Source organism: Canis lupus, chromosome 7 (assembly GCF_011100685.1).
Source record: "Canis lupus familiaris isolate Mischka breed German Shepherd chromosome 7, alternate assembly UU_Cfam_GSD_1.0, whole genome shotgun sequence".
Taxonomy (NCBI): Eukaryota; Metazoa; Chordata; class Mammalia; order Carnivora; family Canidae; genus Canis; species Canis lupus.
The window spans coordinates 51,783,833-51,806,351 of record NC_049228.1 but is presented as its reverse complement, the minus strand read 5'-3'; the positions used below and the strand labels follow the sequence as shown (position 1 = coordinate 51,806,351).

At 38.0% G+C, this 22,519-nt stretch overlaps 1 long non-coding RNA gene across 2 annotated transcripts in view; it reads left to right on the top strand.

Annotated features, from left to right (window-relative positions):
- LOC119872694 overlaps positions 1-22,519 on the top strand; it is a 44,374-nt gene that overhangs the window by 7,850 nt on the left and 14,005 nt on the right. The window contains exon 3 of one of the 2 annotated variants that reach the window (XR_005361703.1): positions 13,830-13,877. The exons of the other annotated variant lie outside the window; for it this stretch is intronic. This is a non-coding gene — a long non-coding RNA (uncharacterized LOC119872694). Of the gene's footprint in view, positions 1-13,829; positions 13,878-22,519 lie in introns of those variants that run through there. 2 annotated transcript variants of the gene reach the window in all.

The window sequence follows — 22,519 nt, the reverse complement described above, 5'->3', positions numbered from 1 at the left end:
TCCTTCTGACTACAGGGTAATTAAGATAGAAATTAATTTAAAAATAGATGGTTAAAATAAATAAATAAATAAGTGGGATCCCTGGGTGGCGCAGCGGTTTGGTGCCTGCCTTTGGCCCAGGGTGCGATCCTGGAGACCCGGGATCGAATCCCACGTCGGGCTCCCGGTGCATGGAGCCTGCTTCTCCCTCTGCCTGTGTCTTTGCCTCTCTCTCTCTCTCTGTATGACTGTCATAAATAAATAAAAATTAAAAATAAATAAATAAATAAATAAATAAATAAATAAGTATTCATGTAGTGGAAGTTTAGTAATATATTTTTAAGTAGTCCAAAATCAAAGACAGAGTCAATATGGATTTAGAAAATATCTTCAATTGAATGACAAAAATAGACATATCAAAACTTGTGAGATGCATCATAAGGCATGATTAGAAGAAATTTATAGCTTTCAGCTACTATGTTTGAAAGGGAAAAAGTAGCTAAAATCTAATAATTTAAGCATCCATCCTAGAAAAGTAGTTAAATTAAACTGATAAAATATAGAATGAAACAAATATTAAAGATAGAATAGCAAGTAATAAAATGGAAAACAGAAAGGAAATACTGCCAACAAAAATGAAAGTTAATTCTTTAAAAATAAATTTCAAAAAAAACATGCCAGTGAAATAGATTAAGAAAGAAAGAAAATGCACAAATAAGCAGTCAGAAACTCAAAATTTACAACTATAAATCCTACAGAAATCACCAAATCATAAGAAGATATGATAAGCACTTTTAAACAAATTTGAGGGGTGCCTGAGTGGCTCAGTCAGTTAAACCGCCAACTCTAGGGTTAGGCTCAGGTCATGATCTGATGGGTCTAGATGGTGTGCAGTGGAGAGTCTGCTTGAGATTCTCTTCCTTTGCTTCTTCCTTGGGCACGCACATTGTCTTTCTCTCTCTCTCTCAAATAAATAAATAAATCTTTAAAAAATTTTTCAAAATTTAGAATAATATTTAGAAAAACACAGTGAATCAAAAGACAATCAGAAAGTATAAAATACTCTCATAATCATTGAAATAACAGAATCTGTAATTGAAAATCTTCCGCAAAGAATAATCCAGGCCCAAAGGTGCTGGGCGGCTCAGTCAGTGAAGCAGCTGTCCTTGGCTCGAGTCATGAACCCAAAGTCCTGGAATCAAGCCCTACATTAGGTTCCCTGCTCAGCAAGGAGTCTGTTTCTCCCTCTGCCCCTCATCTTGCTCCTGCTCTCTTTCTCAAATAAATAAATAATCTTAAAAGAAGAAGAAGAAGAAGAAGAAGAAGAAGAAGAAGAAGAAGAAGAAGAAGAAGAAGAAGAAGAAGAAGAAGAAGAAGAAGGAGAAGAAGAAGAATAATCCAGGCCTGGTTGACTTTACCTTGAATTCTATCAAAGATTTAAAATAGAAATAACATCAATCCTACAAAAAAATGAGTTTAAAGGGAAGACTTCAGTCATCAGGAAGTGAAGAACTTGAAAAATCCTTACCCAAATAAGCAATGATAAAAATAGAAAAACTTTATTTAGAAAGCCACCATATTTTAGAAATCAACCAAAGGCATACTACAAATTGAGAGATGTTTATTTAAGAACAGTAGGAGTCTCTGGAGTTTTAGCCTGAGATTGCTTCCTTCCATTAACTCCATCAACATAGAAATTCAACTCTGGTAGGGAACGCTGTGAAAAACAGCAGCTTTCCTGCTAAAAGAGGCTAACAGGAAATGGAACAGAATGAAGAAGAACCTCACATTCAGAGACATTGTTGAAAACAAAATTAATCTCATTGTCAAATAAGTGGAGAAGACCAATGTCCTTGCATGTGGCCTAAGGTTGGGGCAAGCAATACATTAATAGAAAAAGCCAGAATTTTAATATGGAGTGCTAGGAAATGAGAGCCATCAAAGGCCTTGAAAAACACTCATATATTTCTGGCAGATGGAAATCTCACACATGTGCAAGCCTGCAAAATCTCAAAAGAGACAGAAGATGGCCCTTGCTATTTATAAGTTGCTTGCCGAATGCAAGGGCTTGTGCATGTGTAGATGAGACACCACAAGGCCCTGCAGAAAGAAAAGCTGGAGAAGATTTGTAAGGTGCCTGAACACTGAATGGGTTCCAAATAACACTCAGTTCTCTAGGCAAAGTACTGAAGTCTTATTTGTTCAATGTGTTTGAGCACAACCCCTGACCAATCATTAGCTGACTACAAAACTATGTTTATCCATGAGTTACATCTAGGAAGTCAGGCTTAAAAATGAAAATGAGAACAAAAAGAGAATTTGGTGATTGAAGACTCTGAAATAAGTAGGATCTACAGAATGAGTCCAGGCAAATCGTTAAACAAACAAAAGGCAACAAACAAAAAGGCAGGAACAATAAGAATTCTGAAAATGGGGAATCGGAATCTATAATTGCTATATTATAGAAAGTGTCCAGTCTTCATAAAAAAAAAAGTATAAGACCTACAAAGAAACTGGTCTTTATATAGATTTTAATTTCTGACCTGTGTACTTTTCCTTCTCTTTGAAGAATTCTTTTAATATTTCTTGTAAGGCAGGTCTACTGGTGATAAATTCCTTTAGTTTTTGTTTGTCTGAAAAAGTCTTTATTACTCATTCACTTGTTAGATAATTTCACTGGATACAGAATTCTAGATGGTAGTTGTTTTTTTCTTTTTCTTTTAGTACTGGTATCATCATTTTACAAAGTTGAGTAAGTAGATAAGGCTCAGCTCCCTTTATATTCCCTTATGCTTTATAATATGTAAGTATTTTCTCTACATACATTTGAAACCACTCTGGACAGTCTTAAAGTAGTTAACCATTTTCAGAAGTTTACTTACGATGTATCTTCTTGGCATGGAGTTCTCTGGGATTCCCTGAGTTTTTTCAATCTATAAATTTGTGTGGCTTACCAAGTCTGTGAAAATTTCAGTCATTATTTCTTCAAATACTTCTTCAGTCATGCCATATTCCTCCTCTACTTCTAAAACTCTGTTGATATAACTTTTTTGAAATTTTCTGTTTTCACTGTTTCAAGTGTGTTTTTCCTTGTTGAAGAATTTTTGTAATGGTTGCTTTAAATTAAATCTTTGTCAGATCATTCTAATAACTCCATCATCTCAGCGTATTTTTTTCATTCGATGTGAGATATTCATCATTTTGGTATGACTAATGGGTTTTGATTAAAACTGAGACCTTCTTTGTATTGTGTTAGGAGACTATTTAGCCTTCTTCCTATTTCAACCTTTTTGTTTTATCTGGCTTTTCTTTTTTTTCTTTTCTTTTCTTTTCTTTTCTTTTCTTTTCTTTTCTTTTCTTTTCTATTCTTTTCTTTTCTTTTCTTTTTTCTTTTCTTTCTTTTCTTTTCTTTCTTTCTCTCTCTCTCTCTTTCTTTCTCTCTCTCTCTCTCTCTTTCTTTCTTTCTCTCTCTCTCTTTCTCTCTTTCTTTCTCTTTCTCTTTCTCTCTTTCTTTTTTCCACTCCAGCAGGGGAAGGGTGGTGCTTGCTGAATGTCTTCATTCTCTGCTAAGCCTCCTGTCATCATGAATTGAGGGGTATGTTATTAATTCTGAGTGGCAGAGGAAGTCCAGCCTCTTCATGTGGTCCCCAGTGATACCACTGGCAAGGGTGCTCGTTACCCGCCAGCCAAAGGGCATAAAAGTTCAAGCTCCTTACTTGATCTTCTCTGATACTACCCCAGCAGGAGATTTAAGGTTCCTTATTACAGTCTCATGAGATTGGAAACAGGGGTTTCCCACTCAGGCTTTGCTGATCTGGGTTCAACAATAGTTTTTGTTGATTTGTTTCTGTGGTATTTGGCTGGAGTAGAGCACTTAACTGCTTAAAAGTTTTCTTTCTTGCTAGGTTTCTCTTATTTTGGTCCTTTGGCTAAAGAGAGCAAGCTTTTGTTGCAACATGCAGGTGTGTTTGTGTGTCTATACCTGTTGGTATTATGATTTGTTAGTTTCTTCAGCTCTGAGTCTACGATGTATGAGGCAAAGATAGAAAATTGAGGCAACTCACTGTTCCATTGTTACTCAAGTCCTGAGTTCCTTAGCCTGTCTGTCTTATCCTCCCTACATTTCAGAACCATCTTATGTATACTGTATTTAAAATATCTACAGTTATTTGTCATACTTAGCAGGAATAAAAGGAAAAAGTATGTCTACTCCAGCTTCCTGGAATTAGAAATCCTCCTGGTCTTTTTGTTGTTGTTGTTGTTCCTCAAATAACCCAACCTTGCATCTCTCTCATGGATTTTTATTTGATACTCTCTCTGTCTAAAACTCTCACCTGCTTCTCCCTCTGCCTGTGTCTCTGCCTCTCTCTCTGTGTCTCTCATAAATAATAAAATCTTTAAAAAAATTTTTTTAAAAAGCTCTCTTTTCCACATCTTTTAAGGATGGACTTGTATCTCAGCTTAATGTCACCTTGGATGACCACAGTAGATGAAGCAATCTAACTCTGTCTTTTACAATGCTAGTCTCTATAACATCGCCCTGTTTAGTTTTATTTATACTGATTAAAATGATATTTTCTTGTTAGATTTCTTTTTCTATTTTGGTACCTATTTCTGGTCACTGGAATATAAATTCATGAAGGCAGAAGCCTGGTCTATGATGATACCTACTGTCTCTACATATTTCTAAAATAGTCCCTGGCACAGAGTAGCATTCAACAGAGATTTGTTATATTTGAATGAATGATACAATTGTTTTCATCTTACATTTTCCTGAGTTAGTCTCTCATTATGTTGAAGAAGAAATATATTTCCTCACATCAATAATAGGAACTCCTCTTTGCCTTTCTTGATAATCCAAAATTACTGGCAAGCAGGAGCAAAGGCCTGAGTGACAGGCTTATGGCTTTGTGGTTACATCCTGAGGATAATTAACTCTCCTAGGCCAGCTGTGACCCCTGCTGGGAGTCAGCCTGTGCCTAACATGATGACAGAACTGGCCCCAAATGAGGCCACTACACTTGAGGCTCTGTAGTGACTCCTGAGATTTTAATGAACCTAAGGCCCTGCCAAATATGAAAACTAAGGCAGAATTTAGGGACCGATTGATTCCCTAGAGAGCCCTGCAAATGATTTCAATTTTAGAGAGCAGATTCCACAGTCCCTCTTGCAAGTTTGAATGATTCCCAGAAGTGATAATATAGCCCTTTCATATTTCCTTACATTTTCTTCATATTTCTGTATTTCTCCAGGTCTGAGTTCAACAAATAGAAACTTATTGTCTCAGTTTTAGGCTTTTCTCACCTTTTAAAATGCAAATACTTCAGGGAAGGGGAACAGCTGGTCAGTCATTTTGATCCGAATGTAATGAGTTTATTAGAGCCAGTCTGGAGAGGGAATTCAGATACAGTGCATACTATCTATTCCACAAACATGGCTCTCTTTTGAAGCTTGCCAGTACTGGAACATTTCCCTATAGGAGAAGTTATCATACATGTAGCAATGTGGTAACTCTAACACATGCAGATGGAAGACATAGCATTGGACATGAGCAACTGGATCTCAGAAGACACTTCCACTATAGATAACTGAGTTATTTTTTGACAGGTGTAGGAACCCTAAATCTTCACCTCATTGGGTTTCACAGAATGAATGGCCAATGAGTTCAACGAAAATCTTGCTTAAAATCTTATCATTCTAGGTAGCAAAGTCCTATCATTTAAATATCAGATTCACTGCTGTACATAAAATAAAATGGACATTGCAGTTGAGAATGACATGGTAAGAGATAAAATTAAATTGCTTAGATACGGATAGCCATCCCAAAAAGGTGATATTTGAATTAAGATCCAAGGCTATTCCTAACAAGATACAGGAAGGCAAAGAAAATAGTAAATAGAAATCCATGAGGTAGAAACCAGTTTATTCTGTCAGAAGAATAAAATGAAAGATAAGAATATTGAAGGTAGGACTTTTTAGAGTTGTATGATCCTTAAGCTATATTTTCCAAAAATAAGTGCAAATGACTATTTGGAAGGATAACTGAACAGACAATAACAGAGGGGTAAAATCTTAATTATAAGAAGTCTCACTTTGGAGTTTTGTGAATGTCATTTCTGATATGAATATTATAAATCTTTGTGCTTAAAAATAATTATTTACATAATAACTCCTGAACAGAAAATCAGAATGCTAGCTGAAGGCAGGAGTTATATTTATGATCTTTGGCTCTGGAAATTTAAAATAGAGTGTAGATCTCTGCCTTAATCAATGAAAATGGGAAAACCTAATATTTGTGGGCAAGAAAATTAAAATACCAACAAAAATAACCTTGATTTAAAATTAACTCCCTTTTTTGTTTTTTAACTTTTAAGTCTTATTTCCTTGATAGGCGACCAGTTAAATGCTCTCCACCATGCTCTTAACCTGGAACTTTATCATAGGTATAAACCACAGATGGCTTCCCATATCACAACAGTGTGGAAACACTTGCCTCCAAGCCTTTTGATGGGGCACCGAAATGTAACTACATGAGACACTTCAGTTTATGGGGAAGGAGATAAGACAACAATGTGAAAACTTCTCTGTAATTAGCCTAACCAATTGATGGATGGCTGCTGAAGTATTTAAGCACCCTTTTCCATTTGCCAAGTATGGAAGAGGGAATAAACATTTGTCTAAATGCCTGACTGTCTGATAGAGCTTTTCCATCTTAATAAAAATATTGAGGTTCAAAAAATGGCAATTTTTAAATAGACAAAAACATACTTTTCCAAATTTATCATTATAAGATTTTTTGTTCAGACCTGAAAAATACCATGAAAATAAGGCCCACATTACAACTCCCATTTCTCTCTCCATCGGAGAGACTGGGTAAGTGGGAATAAATCCAGCCTGAGCTTTACAGAATCCAGGCATCCTATAAGTGTTAATACAGGGATGTAATATCAGGATACACAAGACACTGTGCAAAGGCAGTGCAGGGAGGTCCTCCCATTCACTTGGCATATCTTGGGCTCTATGGTGGGTACTAGAAGCATGAGCATAAAGCCCAGAAACTGAGGATCAGGGATATTGATTCAACAGTGATGGGCCACAGAGGAATTGTGAAGCCAACACCAGACAATTGTTCCTTCTGTGGAGCTTTTACATGGTACACTAGATAAGTCACAATGTACAATATAGGAGACAAACTACTATCTTTTCCTCTCTCACTCTACCTTTTCTCCATCCCTCCACTTGACCACAATGTATTCTGAGAGCCACCATTCTCATTGCATCAGACTGATTTCTATATTATTTGCGCGGACTCCTTTTTTTGTTCTCATTACGTTCTCACATGTAATAAGTGTTTCCTTCATATTTTCACAATCATCCTAAAAAGTTAGTGTAATAGAGTAGGTAAATAATTATTTGTGGTATTGGGTTAATTGTCTAAAATCGTACAGGAGGTGAGTAGCAAACTTGATCCGTACAGTTACTGGAAGTTCAGGATCTGTTTCCTGAAAGGCTTGAGTTCATCTCCTTACCTAATTTCAGGCCAAGTTTAGGTAGCCTCTTTATACTTTAGTCTCTAATCTTTAAAATGAGTTTCAGGGCAGCCTGGGTGGCTCAGCGATTAGCCCTGCCTTCAGCCCAGGGCCTGATCCTAGAGACCTGGGATCAAGCCCCACATTGGGCTCCTGCATGGAGCCTGCTTCTCACCCTGCCTGTGTCTCTGCCGCTTTCTCTTGCCGTCTGGGCTCCGCGGGGAGGAAAAAGAAGAGCAGCTGAGGAATAAATAAAGAAAAAAAGCTTAAAGACAAGAAAAGAAAAGAAGAAAGAAAAGTAAATAAAAGAAAAAGAAACTAAATAAAGAAATAAAAATAAAGAAATAAAAAATAAATAAAATAAAATAAAATAATAAATAAAATAATATAAAAGAAAATAAAATTAAAATAAAAAATAAAATAAAATAAAAATAAAATAAAATAAATAAATAAATAAAATAAAATAAATAATAAAAATAAAATAAAATAAAATAAATAATAAAAAATAAAATATAAAATAAAATAAAATAAAATAATAAAAAAATAAAATATAAAATAAAATAAAATAAAAAAATAAAATAAAATAAAATAATAAAATAAAATAAATAAAATAATAAAATAAAAGAAAATAAAAGAAAATATAAAATAAAATAAATAAAAAAATAAAATAAAATAAAAAATAAAATAAAATAAAATAAAATAAAATAAAATAAAATAAATAAAAATAATGGGTTTCAGTTAACAGCGGGGCACAAACGCAAACCGGCGACCTGGGCGAAAAACCGGGGATCTGGATGTAAAACCCCGGAGTCTAGACACAAACCAGGTTAGGAGGTAAAACCCAAGGTCCCAAACGTAAAACTGGAGCCTCAGGAGTAACACTCAGGGCCCCAATTCAAACTGGGATCCAGAGAGAAACAGGCTCGCCCGGCACAAAACTCACAAGGAAAACGGGGCGGCCCTGGCGCAGCGGCGCGGGGAGCCCCACCAGGGACGCCGCCTGGAGCCGGGACAGCAGCAGGACTGCGGGGCAGCTCCGCCAGCAGCACCAGCCACTGCCACCTGGGGAGTCCCCCTACCCCCCCCTCCCCCCCTCCCCCCCCTCCCCCCCCTCCCCCCCCCCCCCCCCCCCCCCGCCTGGGGTCTCTCTCGGGCGCCAGCCCGGGTTTGCAGAGCTAGAGGCTTGGGGGCTCAGCCCTCAGGGGCAGGCCTTACAGCGGGGGAGCGCGAGTGAGCTCCGGGCCCTGCCACTCAGCGCCCCAGTTCCTCCTGCCCCCCGCAGGGCTCACCCCCCCCCCCCCCCCCGCCACCCCGGTGCCCGCTGCTACCTGCTCGCAGGCGCCCTCAGCCAGCCTGCAGCGGCTCCAGCCCGCCGGTTCTGCATCCGCGGAGGCCTCACTCGGGCGCGCTGGCAGAAGTGGGTCGGAGCCTTGGTCCCCGGAGCCGCCGCGGAGGGGACGGGGCCGAGGACGCCTCTCACGCTCGGGCAGGTGCTCTGACTCATGCACCCTGCACCCGAGCTGGTAAAAGGGGTCAGGCCTTACTGAGAGGAGGAGCGTGGGGCATCCGCGGGCCTTGACACCCCCCCCCCCCCCCGGGAACTAAAGGTAGCATCGTGGTGCACTTGAACGGTGTACGAAGGGAATAATCTCGAGAGAAGAATCTCTGAGAAATGAGAAATCTCTATACCGTCATAGTTTGATCAAGTGCAAACTATCTTACAATAGGATCCTATGATGAGTCTTTTTCTGAAGGTTCTTAGATGAGCCAAAGGATATTTTTTTGATCTAGATTTCTTATAATAGGAAGCACTATTTATTGGTAAATAGAGCAAAACCGTGTAATAAGGACCAGTAGAATTTTAGCTGGTGGAGAGAGGGGGTTGGGCTGCCCTTTGAGAGCTGCTATCTGCAGCAGGAGCACCGTACCTCAAGGATTCAGGGACTAGCTCATTGGGGGTACTTGCCATGGGACAGCCTTTGCAGCTAACACGCATTCCCCCGTCCCTCCTCCCTCACTGCTGCCCTTGGAAGTAGATGTTAGCCTGCCTTAAAAGTCTTGAGGAAACAGGGTCGCCTGGGTGGCTCAGTCGCTTGAGTGTCTTCTTTGGGCTGGGGTTATGATCTTGAGGTCCTGGGGTGGAGCCCCATGATGGGTTCCTTGCTCAGTGGGGAGTTGGTTTCCCCCTCTATTGGTTCCCCTGCTTGTGCTCTCTTGCTTGCTCACTCTTCCTCTCAAAAAAAAAAAAAAAAAAAAAAAAAAATATATATATATATATATATCTTCACCTAAATGCCCCATCTCATGGCCACTGTGAGAAGATACCCTGATGCATTTAGAAGTCACCCTCTCCTGCTGGGGCATGTGCCTTGTGTGGTTCCGTTTTTATGGATCCTGTTCCATTCCACCTATTTTGAAGTGTTGCATAATGAACACTTCTCTGTTACTGATGTGTATCCTTGCCTTAGTGTATTTGAAATCTTTTAAAAGGTAATACCTGGAGGATTATAAGATGGAAAGATGGGAACAAAACAGCTAAGAAAAGAGCTTAGCTGCACTTTCTGCTATGCTGGGAGCTCTTTCCAAATGAGCTGGTTGGTGAAGGTGGAGCAAAAGCCTTCTCTTTGAAGACTCTGCCTCTGGTGGAGAGAAAATTCACTCCTGTTTTTATCTTACAGATTTTGGTGTGTTCATATTTATTTAGGGAGGAGCTCTTAAACAAAAGCATTGTCAAATATCTAATGGGGGAAAATATATTGACATTCCTATTCTAAGTCAAGTGATGTATTTGATATCATTTTCTGTAGGATTATTACAAAGCAGGGTGTGTAGAGTGTGTGAAGTCAATTGACACATTATTTTGGCATTGTTTAATGTTTACATGAAACATGCCAACTATAAGAATAACTCCTTGTTTGAAAACAGATTATTTTTTACTTGGTGGTACGCACTAAATTTTTTTTCAGATTACACAATATATTTATTGTGTATATTTGGAAAATGCAGAAAGAAAAAGTGATAAAAACTGCTTGAAAACTCAGCATCCACAGGTGACTTCTAAGAATATTTTGTTGCATTTCTTCCTCTGCCTATATGTCTATTATACTTGAATGCAATTTAGGTGATGATTTTCCCCCCCTAAATATTAGATCATGGGATAGTCCAATTTTATTTTAGCATTAGCACTATCTGGAAGCTATTTAGTGTAGTTGTAAAATGCACAAGAGCTGGATTTCAAATATGTTTTTTTCTAGACAGTAATTAATATTCTTATTAAGAAATTAGACAATGAAGTTAAGAAGGAGAAATTAAATATGTCTCATTCCATCACTTAGACATGAGGGCTGTTGTTTTTATTTGTTTGTTTATGTGTATATACATTCTCAGTCTTTCCATGCATATGTGGGTATTTTTGTTCTTTAATGGCACCATTTTATTATAAGGCAATATATCATGAATAACTTTCTATACCAAATAATTGTATCATTTTCACTTTTTTTTCTCTTAGAAGCATTTATTTTTAATAACAAAACAATGAAAACATCTTTCTTTCACTTAATAAGAAGTCTAATGGCATAAAAATTACTATTGAAGAAAAAAACATTCCCCTTACTTAGCTTATCAGAGAAAAAAATAAGCTAATATAAAATTCCACTATTCTGGTATTTTTCCCGTATATTATATACATAAATATTTTTCTCACAAAAAATGGGACTATAATATATACTATTTTGTTACCAGCCAGATACTAACAATAAGCATACTTAAAGTTAAAAATAAAATGTGATGCACTAATTAATATTCCCAAACTTTCTCTTGCTCTTAAAACCCCTATGATGGTATATGAAGCACGTAGAACATTTTACATAAAGCTTGGCACATAATAAACCTTCAATAAACACTGCATTTAGCTATTATCCACTGATAGTTAATAAAACACACAACAACTGATATCTAAAGATTTTTTCCAATTACTTCACTGCCATTAAAAAGAGAACTATATTAATATCATTATGAGGAATTACTGGGCTGGTAGGTTCTGGTTCTTAATAAAGGTAAAAAAAAAAAAAACATGAATATCCTTCATGTTTGATTCCATAGTTCCTCTACCTTGGGGCACTATGTCCAGTAAGGAAATCAGAAAATATGTTTCTTTGTTTGTTTTTTTTTTTCCCAGACATCAGATTGGCTGAATGAGACCACTCACACCCCAGGTCAGCTGCACATGAAATCTTCATTTTGAAGCCTTTTGAGTCTTGCAATTTTCAGTTTATGCCACCTCTTCACAGGGACTAATTCCAAATTCCTATGAGCTATAGTAAAGTCAGACAGACTTATATTTTTCTATCTCTAGTGCTTTCTCCACTTCAGGTGTTTTGGGATCTGGCCACCCAAGTTGGAGTTTTCTCTTGTGTTTAAGGATCTTATAAATTTTGTTCTGTGCCCTACTAGCCATATAAACTTTTTTCTTACAATCACTTAACCTTTTATCTCTGTAAATGTGTTTTCATTGAGCTTTAAAAATATCTTCCAGGAGGTGTTTGGCCTGAATCCAGTCCATGCAGATTCTTTGAAACAATTAGCAAATGAATCAGAATACTTATGAATGAGACAGTTCCTTCAGAAAGGCACTGACAACTATTCTAAGTAAAGGATATAAGAAGAAAGCATGGATGAATGCTTTTTAACTACAGAGAAATTCTTAACTTGATATAAAACCCTAAACTCCACAAAGCAGCAATAAAGTTGAAGATAGGAAAATTAAAAAAAAAAAAAAAGTGTGATGAAAAGCACCACAGGCAAAATCAAAGATTAGAAAAAACACAACACACAGTACTCAAATTACAAAAGGCTAATTTCCCTATTATATGAAAAATATTCTCAATCAATAAATGAAAGGCCAATAGAAAAGTAGACAAACCATATATGTAATGAAAATAAATGTGTCTTTTAATGTATTAAATAATGATAAACATAACTTCATAGTAGAGGAATGCAAACTCTAACAGCTTTGAGATATCATGTTCAGTCTATTAGATTAGCAATGATGTAGCAACAACAACAAAAAAGGATAAAAAGTCAGGACATGCTGCACTAGTGAAGGTATAGGGGAATTCTCATTGCTTGTGAGCATAAATTGCTACAACCTATATGAAGAGAAAATTGGCAATAAGCTGTCAAAATTACAAATACACTTACTCTTTGAGGGAACAGTTGCATTGCTGGGGCTATATCCTGTAGGCACTTATTAATTGCAGTTTGCCTCTAATAGCAAAAACTTGTAACAATTTTAATGTGCATCAAGAAGACAAATTCAAAACAAATAATCACGGTAGACTTATACAAGGGAATAGTATGTAGTACTAATAAAAGGTAAAAATTTAAAAAGAGTCTCTGTACTGATGGAAATGATCTCTAAAATACCTCTTAACTGAAGAAAGGAAGGTGCAGAAGTATGTGAAAAATATTATAGCCAGTTATCTCTATCTAATAAGATAGTAAATAGAAGATTTTTTTATAGACTTTTATATAACTACCTTTAAATTTGCATGACCTGTCACTGGAAGGATGCCCAACTACCTGAGATCTTTGGTTTTTGTGGTGGAGGGAACTGGTATTTGGCACATGAGTTCACATGGAGACTATTCACTGTACTTCTATTTGTATCTTTGACTTTTGACCCATTTTAATCTCTTGCCTACATAAAATGTTTTAATTAAGTTTAAAAATAAACACTAAGATGTCTATAGTTACTATTTTTAATTTTTTTTTAATTTTTATTTATTCATGATAGGCACACAGTGAGAGAGAGAGAGGCAGAGACACAGGCAGAGGGAGAAGCAGGCTCCATGCACCGGGAGCCTGACGTGGGATTCGATCCCGGATCTCCAGGATCGCGCCCTGGGCCAAAGGCAGGCGCCAAACCGCTGCGCCACCCAGGGATCCCTATTTTTAATTTTTTTAGTTAAAAATAATAACCCATGGCATTATTTTTATTACTATTCTGAAAAATGAGAAAAATAATGGATATAGAGAGAGGTCGGGCAAGCAAAAAAAAACATAAATCAGCCTTATAAGAATAAACAATGAAGATATTTATAGTTATTATTTTTTAAATTTTTTAGTTAAAAATAATAATCTACGGCATTATTTTGATGACTATTCTGATAAATGAATAAAATACTGGATACAGAGAGAGGGCAAGCAAAAGAGAACATAAATCAGCCTTATAAGACAGTCTTTAAAGAGTTAGTGGAAACAAATATTTATCAAAAGGTTATCTAAATTAAAATGAGAATTCCGTTTACCTACCTTCTGCAGAACATAGCTTCCCTGCATACTGAAGAGTCCAGGTTGTCTACACAGAGCATCTGAGGAGGCAAGTCCAGGTCGGGTTAGAAGCTGGTGCCTGGATATCTCTCTGCCAGGTGACCTTGAACAATTTACTGAATTTTCCTAATTTTTCACTTTGGGTTCCTAATAGGAATCTTTCATATGGAGAATTTTAATAGGGAAAAACAATCACATATCATTTTGGGAAAGAAGACCTCTTCCTCATTTACCTGTTTCTTTGAGTAGAGGAGTCATCCATTAGGGTAATAAGCTAGAACACTTTCTAACACTCCATTCATTCACTCACTAATTTATTTGTCCATTCCTGGCATCTCTTTTCCTCCCTGGGCTCCTGAGGGCTGGGAAAATAATGCATGCAAGTCTTCATACAGGCATGCGGAGACTTAGAGCTTCTTTCCTTATTCTCCTTTTGAGTGGCACAGCAATACCAATGACACTGTCCCGATTCTATGACATTTTTCATCTCTCAGGTACCACGTGTAAGAGAAGCAGGTTCAGTCTCCTAGGGCCTCACTTATCACATCTAAATAACCAGTTAACTATTTTCCATTCTTTTTAAAACGTTCTATTGAGGAATAATTTGGAACCTCTGACAAGTATAATGGCATATATTTAAAAATACTTTCTATCCTTATTGTCATCATTAATGAAGTAAGAGGGCAAAGAAGATACAACCCAGAGCAATAGTTTAGGAGCTCTTTGGAGCAAAAAAGCTATATACAAATGGAGGAGTAGGTGACAGTGCAGAAGGATAGGCTAGTAGATTTTCAAGGGAGCTACTCATTTCATCCAGAAAAGTGAGGAACATTGGCAAGTTGTATAGCTAGTGAATTGGGTATGGGGCCAGCACAAAGTCACAAATATCCAATCCTCTCTGATTCTGGAGGTGATATGAAGGCTCCAACGAAACAAGGGGCAGAAAAATGTTTTGCAAATATTATGCAGAATATGTCTTCTAAAAAGAAGAATCTGGAATGATGGGTGTTGCCAGTTAGGTTCCTTGGGAAACCCACTCTGAGAGATTGACATAATTAAAGTCCATTGGAGAATGCTCTCAGGAGCACACTTGTGGGAGAGGCAAAGGAAGGATGCAGGGTCAGGCAGCAGGAGAAGTTGGACTGCAGTGCAGTAGCAATAGAGGAGTAAGCAGAGTCTATGTGGTCTGGGATTGGACCCTGAAGAGTTATCCCAGATTAAGGCAAAGATGCCCGGTTTTTATCCCCTTAGTGTTTTCCTCTTAACTCCAGATAGTAAAGGAGAACTGTCCCCTAGGAAGACAGTGTGATCTTGGACAAAGCTACTCTCTTCAGCCAAAAACTAATTATCGAAAAGGATAGACTGGGCTGAGAGCTCCTCACACTAATACTCTAGCATTTAGGACCTGGGGAAATTAACGCTTTAGTCCTGACGGTGGGCACCTGGTCAACTGCCACAGCATCCAGTACAAATGGGGGCTGACCAGGTTAAGGATGAGATTTTAGTCACCAACCACCATGTCTAACAAAAATTCAGTTCAGACCAAACATCTTTCTCTAAGAACAGTGTGGATAGACCCACTGCATCTCTTCTCTGAAAAAGAACACCATGAGACTGCTCTGAGTTATTCTTACAGTCATTTCCAGGATTTTTCCAGAATCTGATAGAGGAGAATTTGTGTTTGGCACTAGCATTAACCTATATTCCTGGCACAGGCCTTCATCCTCTCAAACACGCACCTGAGAACTCAAATGGCTCACAGTTGGAACTGCCTGCAATCTTACTAGTGATAACAAAATGGAAAGGTTCAAGCCAAGAAAATTTTAAAAAGACATACGGCATGACAGATGATGCCTCACACCAAGAATGCCAAGGGCAAGTTAATCCACCCTTACCTGAGGGCATTCAGATATGAAGAAAAGCATGTACAAATCACAGCTGAGCCCTTCCCAGTCAGCAGGACCAGAAGCAGGGCTGGCTGTATGCAAAGGTGGAGGAAGTGACTGCCTTTTGAGGGCCCAGCAAAGCCTTATGTTTCCAAAGTGCTTCCTCCAGATGTAGTTAATTTCCTGAAATTCTACTATGCCTTCCTTATGACTCTGATTCCAGTTAAAAATATAACTTTTTTCATAATCATCAGTCCTAAAAAGGTAGGGAGAGGGTGTTATGAAAAGTGAGTTTATTCTAATCATGCCGTGAACTAGCTTGTGACCTTTAGTAAGACTATTCTCCTTGGGACTTAGGTTCTGTGGTTTGATGTAGTGTCTGTAGTTCCAAGGGCTTTGCTTTTCCTTAGTGCATGCGTGACTTCTGGTTATTGCTCGTTCCAGAACATCTTCATCATTATCACCACCTACTTTGAAAATTCTGTTTAGGTTCCATTGCTGTTAATGGATATCCAACAACTGTCGTAAACATGATAAGTACATGTCTTCTATCTTAAATGCAACAAAATTTTTGGATCATGGAAGTGGTATACTCAGTTCAGGAAAAGTCCTCTACCTGTTCCAGGAACCTTGCCATTAGAGTTAGTGTTTGTGTGTGTGTGTGTGTGTGTGTGTGTGTGTGTGTGTGTGTTGAGGGAAAGAGGATAGAATACCAGATCTCACCTCTACATGTGAATTCTATTCCCATTCTCTACAATCTCTCTGCATATTCCACTTGTAGCTCCACTAAAGCAGCTGATCCAGAAACCCTCACACAGACAGGAGGGCTGGTGGTCTCTTCAGGTTTTCTGCAGTTCCAGAGTGTGCTGCAAACTTGGCTACATTATGGTCCTTTCAGTTCCCTTTCTTATTTGCACCTCAGTATCCCAGTATAGTGACTGGTATGTATTAATTTGAATAGATGGTTAAATTAACAGATGAATGGGCAAAAACAGTGAATGAAAGTGAAAGACAATTAGCCAGCTTCCCTGCAAGAAACAACAGCCATGGGATTCTAAGGAAAATTATTTACTGGACAGGATTAAGGAAATCAGCAAAGGGTGTTGAGGTCCCTGAGGACTAATAAGAGCAAGAAGCCACCGCCATTATTCATGCTGAAGGGGAAGGAAGAGAGCTGCTGGGCAGGGTCTGTGGAGAGAGGTACAGCCACTGCCAGACCCTGATGACAAAGCAGGGAGGGAGCAGAGGAAGACATGCCCTGGAGTCTTCTCCTTTTTTCCTTTCCTTTCTTGCTGGTGTCTCCTATTGGCCAAACCCAACTAGAAGCCAGAGGGAAAAAAGCAATACCCAGGATTTAATCTTTAGAGACCAGCCCCCAGAGTCCTAGAAGATAGATAAAGGCGTGGTAAATGAGGGATATAAATGAAGAATGGCAGCACAAAGTATACAAGATGATTTTTCATGGAAGGGAAAATGCAAACAGGCATAATGTCTTAGAGGGAGAAGAAAGATTCATCAAGAGAAGGGGGAAAAAGTATGTGAAGATGATAGAGGCAATGACAACTAATTCCAGTTATGTAGGATTTGGAAATGAATAGTCATGATGCCTTTAAAGAATTTTGGCTCTTTTTCAAACCAAGATTTTCTCAAGTAGTATTCATTCTCTCTCTCTCTCTCTCTCTTTTTCTCTCTCTCTCTCTAGAGAATGCGAGCACACAAGCTGGAGGAGAGGGGCAGAGGGAGAAGGAGTGAGAGAACCTTAGGCAGGCTCCACCCTCAGCACAGAGCCCAACTCTGGGCTTGATCTCATGATGCTGGGCCGAAATTGAGAGTTGGACACTTAACCAACTGAGCCACCCACGTGTCCCCCAAGTAGTATTCTTTAGGACAAGTTGTATTCTCAAAATAGACAAGCTTAGATAGTGCACTTTTTAGAATAAATAATTTAAAGAATTATAATAATCATTTCCTAGCTACTTTATTGGTTTCAGGCACTGTGCTAAAAGCTTTATATAATGATCTAATTTCATTCTCACAAAATCTATGAGAGATAGTGTAATATTATCATCTTTATTTTATAGTTGAAGAAACTAAGAGTAATGGTAGAGCAACTTGCCCAAAGTTGTGTTGCTAGGAAATGAGAGAGAGAGAGAGACAGGTCTGTGTGACTTCAAAGCCCATTCTCGGGACACCTAAGTGGTTCAGTGGTTGAGCATCTGCCTTCGGCTCAGGGCATGATCCTGGGGTCCTGGGTTTGAGTCCCATATCAGGCTCCCTGCATGGAGCCTGCTTCTTGCTCTGCCTCACTCTATGTGTCTCTTATAAATAAATAAATAAATAAATAAATAAATAAATAAATAAATAAAATCTAAAAAAATAAATAAATAAAGCCCATTCTCCTGAGTACTGGTTAATTACTTTGCCATCCTGGTTTGTAAGTACATCCCATGCTTGGATTTTCTTAAACTTACATTTGAGCTAGGGGATTCAACTAGGTTTGTTCTTGCTGCCTACTATAGGCAATTAACAAGTAGTGTTTTGAAGTTCTGTTAGAGGGCCAAGAAGGAAATGTAAGTGATTCACATAACTGTTGAGAACAGCAATATAATCAATCAATTCAGAAAACCAAATTTATTGTTTATTACTCTAAGATGATGTAGAGATGGTGGTACACCAGATACTTTAGAATCCTATGTTGGATACAGAGTTAATTAGGACCTAAACTATACTAAGCCTTCAGAGCAAGGCTATGCAACAGGTGCTCAAACTGCAGGAAGGGGAAAAAGCTGTGAAGGGAGCTGAGGTGAGTAAATTTCCCTATTTGCCGGTATCATACAGAAGCGTGTCCTTTCCACGTTCAGCTTTCTCTTGCTGCCACAGGTAACCTCTTTTGTGTTTCCTGTACATTGCTCTATGCCTTTATGATGGGTATTAAAAGATAAACTAAGGCGTATTAAAATTTTAAGAGTTTCTTTAAGCAAAAATCTATTTGAATCAGGCAGCATCCGATCTAGCAGATAGAAGGGAGCTCCACAGAACTTTACAAAATGAAAGATTTTTATAGCCAGAAGTGAGGAGGAACAAGGAAAGTATAGTAGGCAAAAGAACATGTGTTCGTTATTGCAAAGTTACTTTCCTTTAGTGGGTAGCAGGGGCCTGTCGGGCAGATTACCTTGCTACTGCTGATCATCTGATTCCAGAAAGACTGCTTGAAAAATTCCATTTCTGAAAGAGCCGGAACTATAATTAAGTTAAGTTGGGGTTTGGTGACGTGGGGCTTAGATAAAACAACTCCGTCTTGGGCCTTCTCTCTTGTTCGCAACACAGGACATATCACACTGTGTTCTAAATATTTACCTAGCTTTCTCTGTAATTAAAACATAAGCTTCTTGAAAACACAGCCTATGTCTTTTACTATCTTTGAATTTTTAACCCTGGCACTCTATTTTATCTTGAGGAGGGGATCTTTAATTGGATGGTGATGATTGGTTATAAGACTTTAAAACATCGAAATCACTGTTCAGTTTTAAGTTATTGAAGTTATGTCATTTAAAGCATAGTTGAAATCCTTCAACTTTCTTTGTGGACTGAATTTTTGTATGTCATATTATCATTTAAACACAGAGGAGAAACTAGCTATTTTTTAGGAACATTTTGGTGAATACTCTTGTAAGGGAAAGAATCACCTTGGAGTTTAAGAGAATTCTGATTTCTATACATCAGGTTTGCTTCAAGCAGTGAGGATCTGTATGTGGCAAGATGGAGAAAAGCTGGGAAGCATAGTTTTGGGGACTGGAATAGAATTTAATATGTATTTTAAAATACAAATTGCATCTTCACATGGTGAAGTCCATGTTGCGATGATGGAAAGCCAATCTGTATTTTTGTAGCCAGGTTTCCACTACAATAATCTTAAAACCACTATAAAATGGAGGTGCCAATAACCATGTGGAAATAACAGGAAGAAAAAAAAATCACACATAACTTCTCATTTTCTTGATAATGACTTCCTTATTTTTCTGAGTTTATTCCACCTCCACTTGGCTTGAATAATATTAAATATGAATGTTTTAGGGATGAGGGTTTTGTTTTGTTTTCTTATTTTCTCCACTGTCTCACCAGACAACAGAAGTGAAGTGGTGGAAGGCAGAGGGCCGGTTTGTAGGGGAATGGAGTCAGGATGGCCAGGATGGGTAGGGAGGGTTAGTTAGAAAGAAGACCAATAATAATAACGTTCAAGTCTAATGGAACAGACAAGCAACACTGATAGAAGAAAATATCTGCATCAGTTGTTTTTGGGCTTTGTGTGTGTGTGTGGGGGGGGGTGTTTTTGTTTTTATTTTAGGAGTGGGAGTTTGATATATAATTATTCTCTGATTCATTCACTGAATTCATCAATTACTGAATAATCGTTTGTTTGGGGCACTGGGGATAGAGAAGTGAACAACACTCGGGCATGGTCTTTTAATGTTTACTACCAGCCTACGAAGGGAAATTCCTCCTTTCTGGTAGGTGCTGGATGTCATTCTTCAGCATTGTCTAATTAATTTATTCAGCAATTTTGTCTGTGAGTCCCCATATATGACTTAGGAAAGGTGAGGTGGGGTAAGAGATGAGCTGCCACTGGGATAAATCCTGGAAAGAAGGGCACATGCACCCAACCAAGTACCATAGCAGGAGTTAGGAGTTCCCTAAATCCAAGACATGGCATGGAGACTTCCTGGGAGAAACATATACATCCTGACTGATGTTCAAATTTAATTTGCCTGATGATCTATTCATATTTGATGGGTGGGGAAACAGAATCACCATCTTCTTATAGTATAAAGTCATTTTATTAATATTATATAATTCTTTTTGAATACTAATGATTAGTGTATTATATTAAATTATGTTTGTAGAAATTACTGGCTCACGCACCTTTATCACAGTTCCAGATCTTTTATAAAGACATGAGGAAACCACAACATTCCTCTTCCCTGTTTTCTCTTGTGGTTAGACCTGCAGTCTCAATCAAAAGAAAAAATTCTGGAACGGTATACACCTCGAAGCACTGAGAATCTGACATGCTCACAGTGACAAGCTTAAGTTTGCTATTATACTTTTCGTACCTAGCTAAATCCACTGCCCTCTTTCCGACACCTGCCCCGATAACATTCTGCTGAGTATTTTCTATTTTCACAGCGTCCACCGGCCTCCTCATGCTCACTGACAAGCACCTCAGACACTGGAGCTGATCTTGCTCTTTCTTGCCCCTTCAGGCCCTATTCCCAAATTTCTCCAAAGTACAGTTACTCTGAACACCGACTGAGCTGCTGCCACACCAGCAAACATTTTCTTCCCAGCTATCAGAGGCTCCAGTCCTGTTTTTTCTCCAACTGGTGACAAATGTTATAACGATAAGACCCTTCTGTTCACTACATTTGACTTTACCTTGACTCTTAAAATATCCATCAAGAATTACATTTTTTTTTTTTTTTAATGAGAGTGACTTGATGCCTCATTGTTCTTAAAGGAGGTAATGTTGATTCCTGAGCCAATGGGAACTGAGTAATGGTGCGGAGGAGAGGATGCAGTCAGAGCTCATTAAAATTATTATGCATTTGAAGCGTTTCTTCCTGAGGATGATTGGATATCTCCAGTTGACAAGGAATCAGTGCAGGGTTCATTTTCTGCTGTCTTTGTTCTAGCTGTTCCTAGTCTCCTGACATTTCTCCAATAGGATATAATTCCAAAGCTCTTATGTTTGATCATATTTGTTCCCATATATACCCAGTTCTTAAATTCCCCCAGAGAGGTTGATCTGAGTTCAAAGTGAAATATGGATGACTTAACCATATTCCCTATTGCTCTCAAATTAATGCTACTGGCTGCCAAACAACACAAGGCTTTTCTGGTGATATCACAGAATCAGATTCTATTCTAGAGGAGACCATAAGAATCATTGCCTCCAATAGCAACATTTTTATATAACGAGAAAACTGAGGCCTACATGCTAGAGTATTAGACCACGGTTATATAGCTACTTAGAGGTATCACCAGAAAGATAAGCACCTGACCCCTAAACTGAGCCTTCTCCTACCTCATAGTTCTATTTCTTTCTGTTCATTTTACTTTTTATCATTTTAAATTCAAACTGTCACGTACACTTGTAACAAAAGCAGAAGGAGGGCAAAACATATACTTAGGATTCAACTGAGAAATGTTAACTTATGCCTCATGTGACTCACATGTGAAGAGTGTTTTATTGTATGCCTGGTGTGGTGTAATTAAGATCACAGTCTGTATGGTCAGGCTGCCGGGGATCGCAACCTAGCTCCACCAGTGAATAGCTCTGTAAACCTTGGGTAAGGTGCTCACCTTTCCTGTTTGTTCATCTGTGAAATGGGGATAATAATAATACTTCTCTCATGGGTTATTGCCAAAACAATGTGAGTTAATCCACATAAAGAATGAGAACAGTGTTTGGCATATGGTAAGAGCTAGATAAGAATTGATTATTATTACTACCTGATAAATACTTTTCACGTTGAGAAAACTCTAAGTGGAAAATGTCATAAAGAACTGAAAATATCACAATTACATTCTATTTCTGTCTTCATCCTGGCAATTATCTGCCTTGTACTCTTCAACTGTTATTTCTCTTTACCTAGATTTGAATACTGTTTTAATCTGTTTATGTACTTCAGGACCAAGCCTACTCTCCCATAAAGTGCATGCTCAGGAGATGTGTGGTGAATCAGAGACTGCACCTGGGGAGATGCTAGATATATATGATTTAAGGATGATAGAACA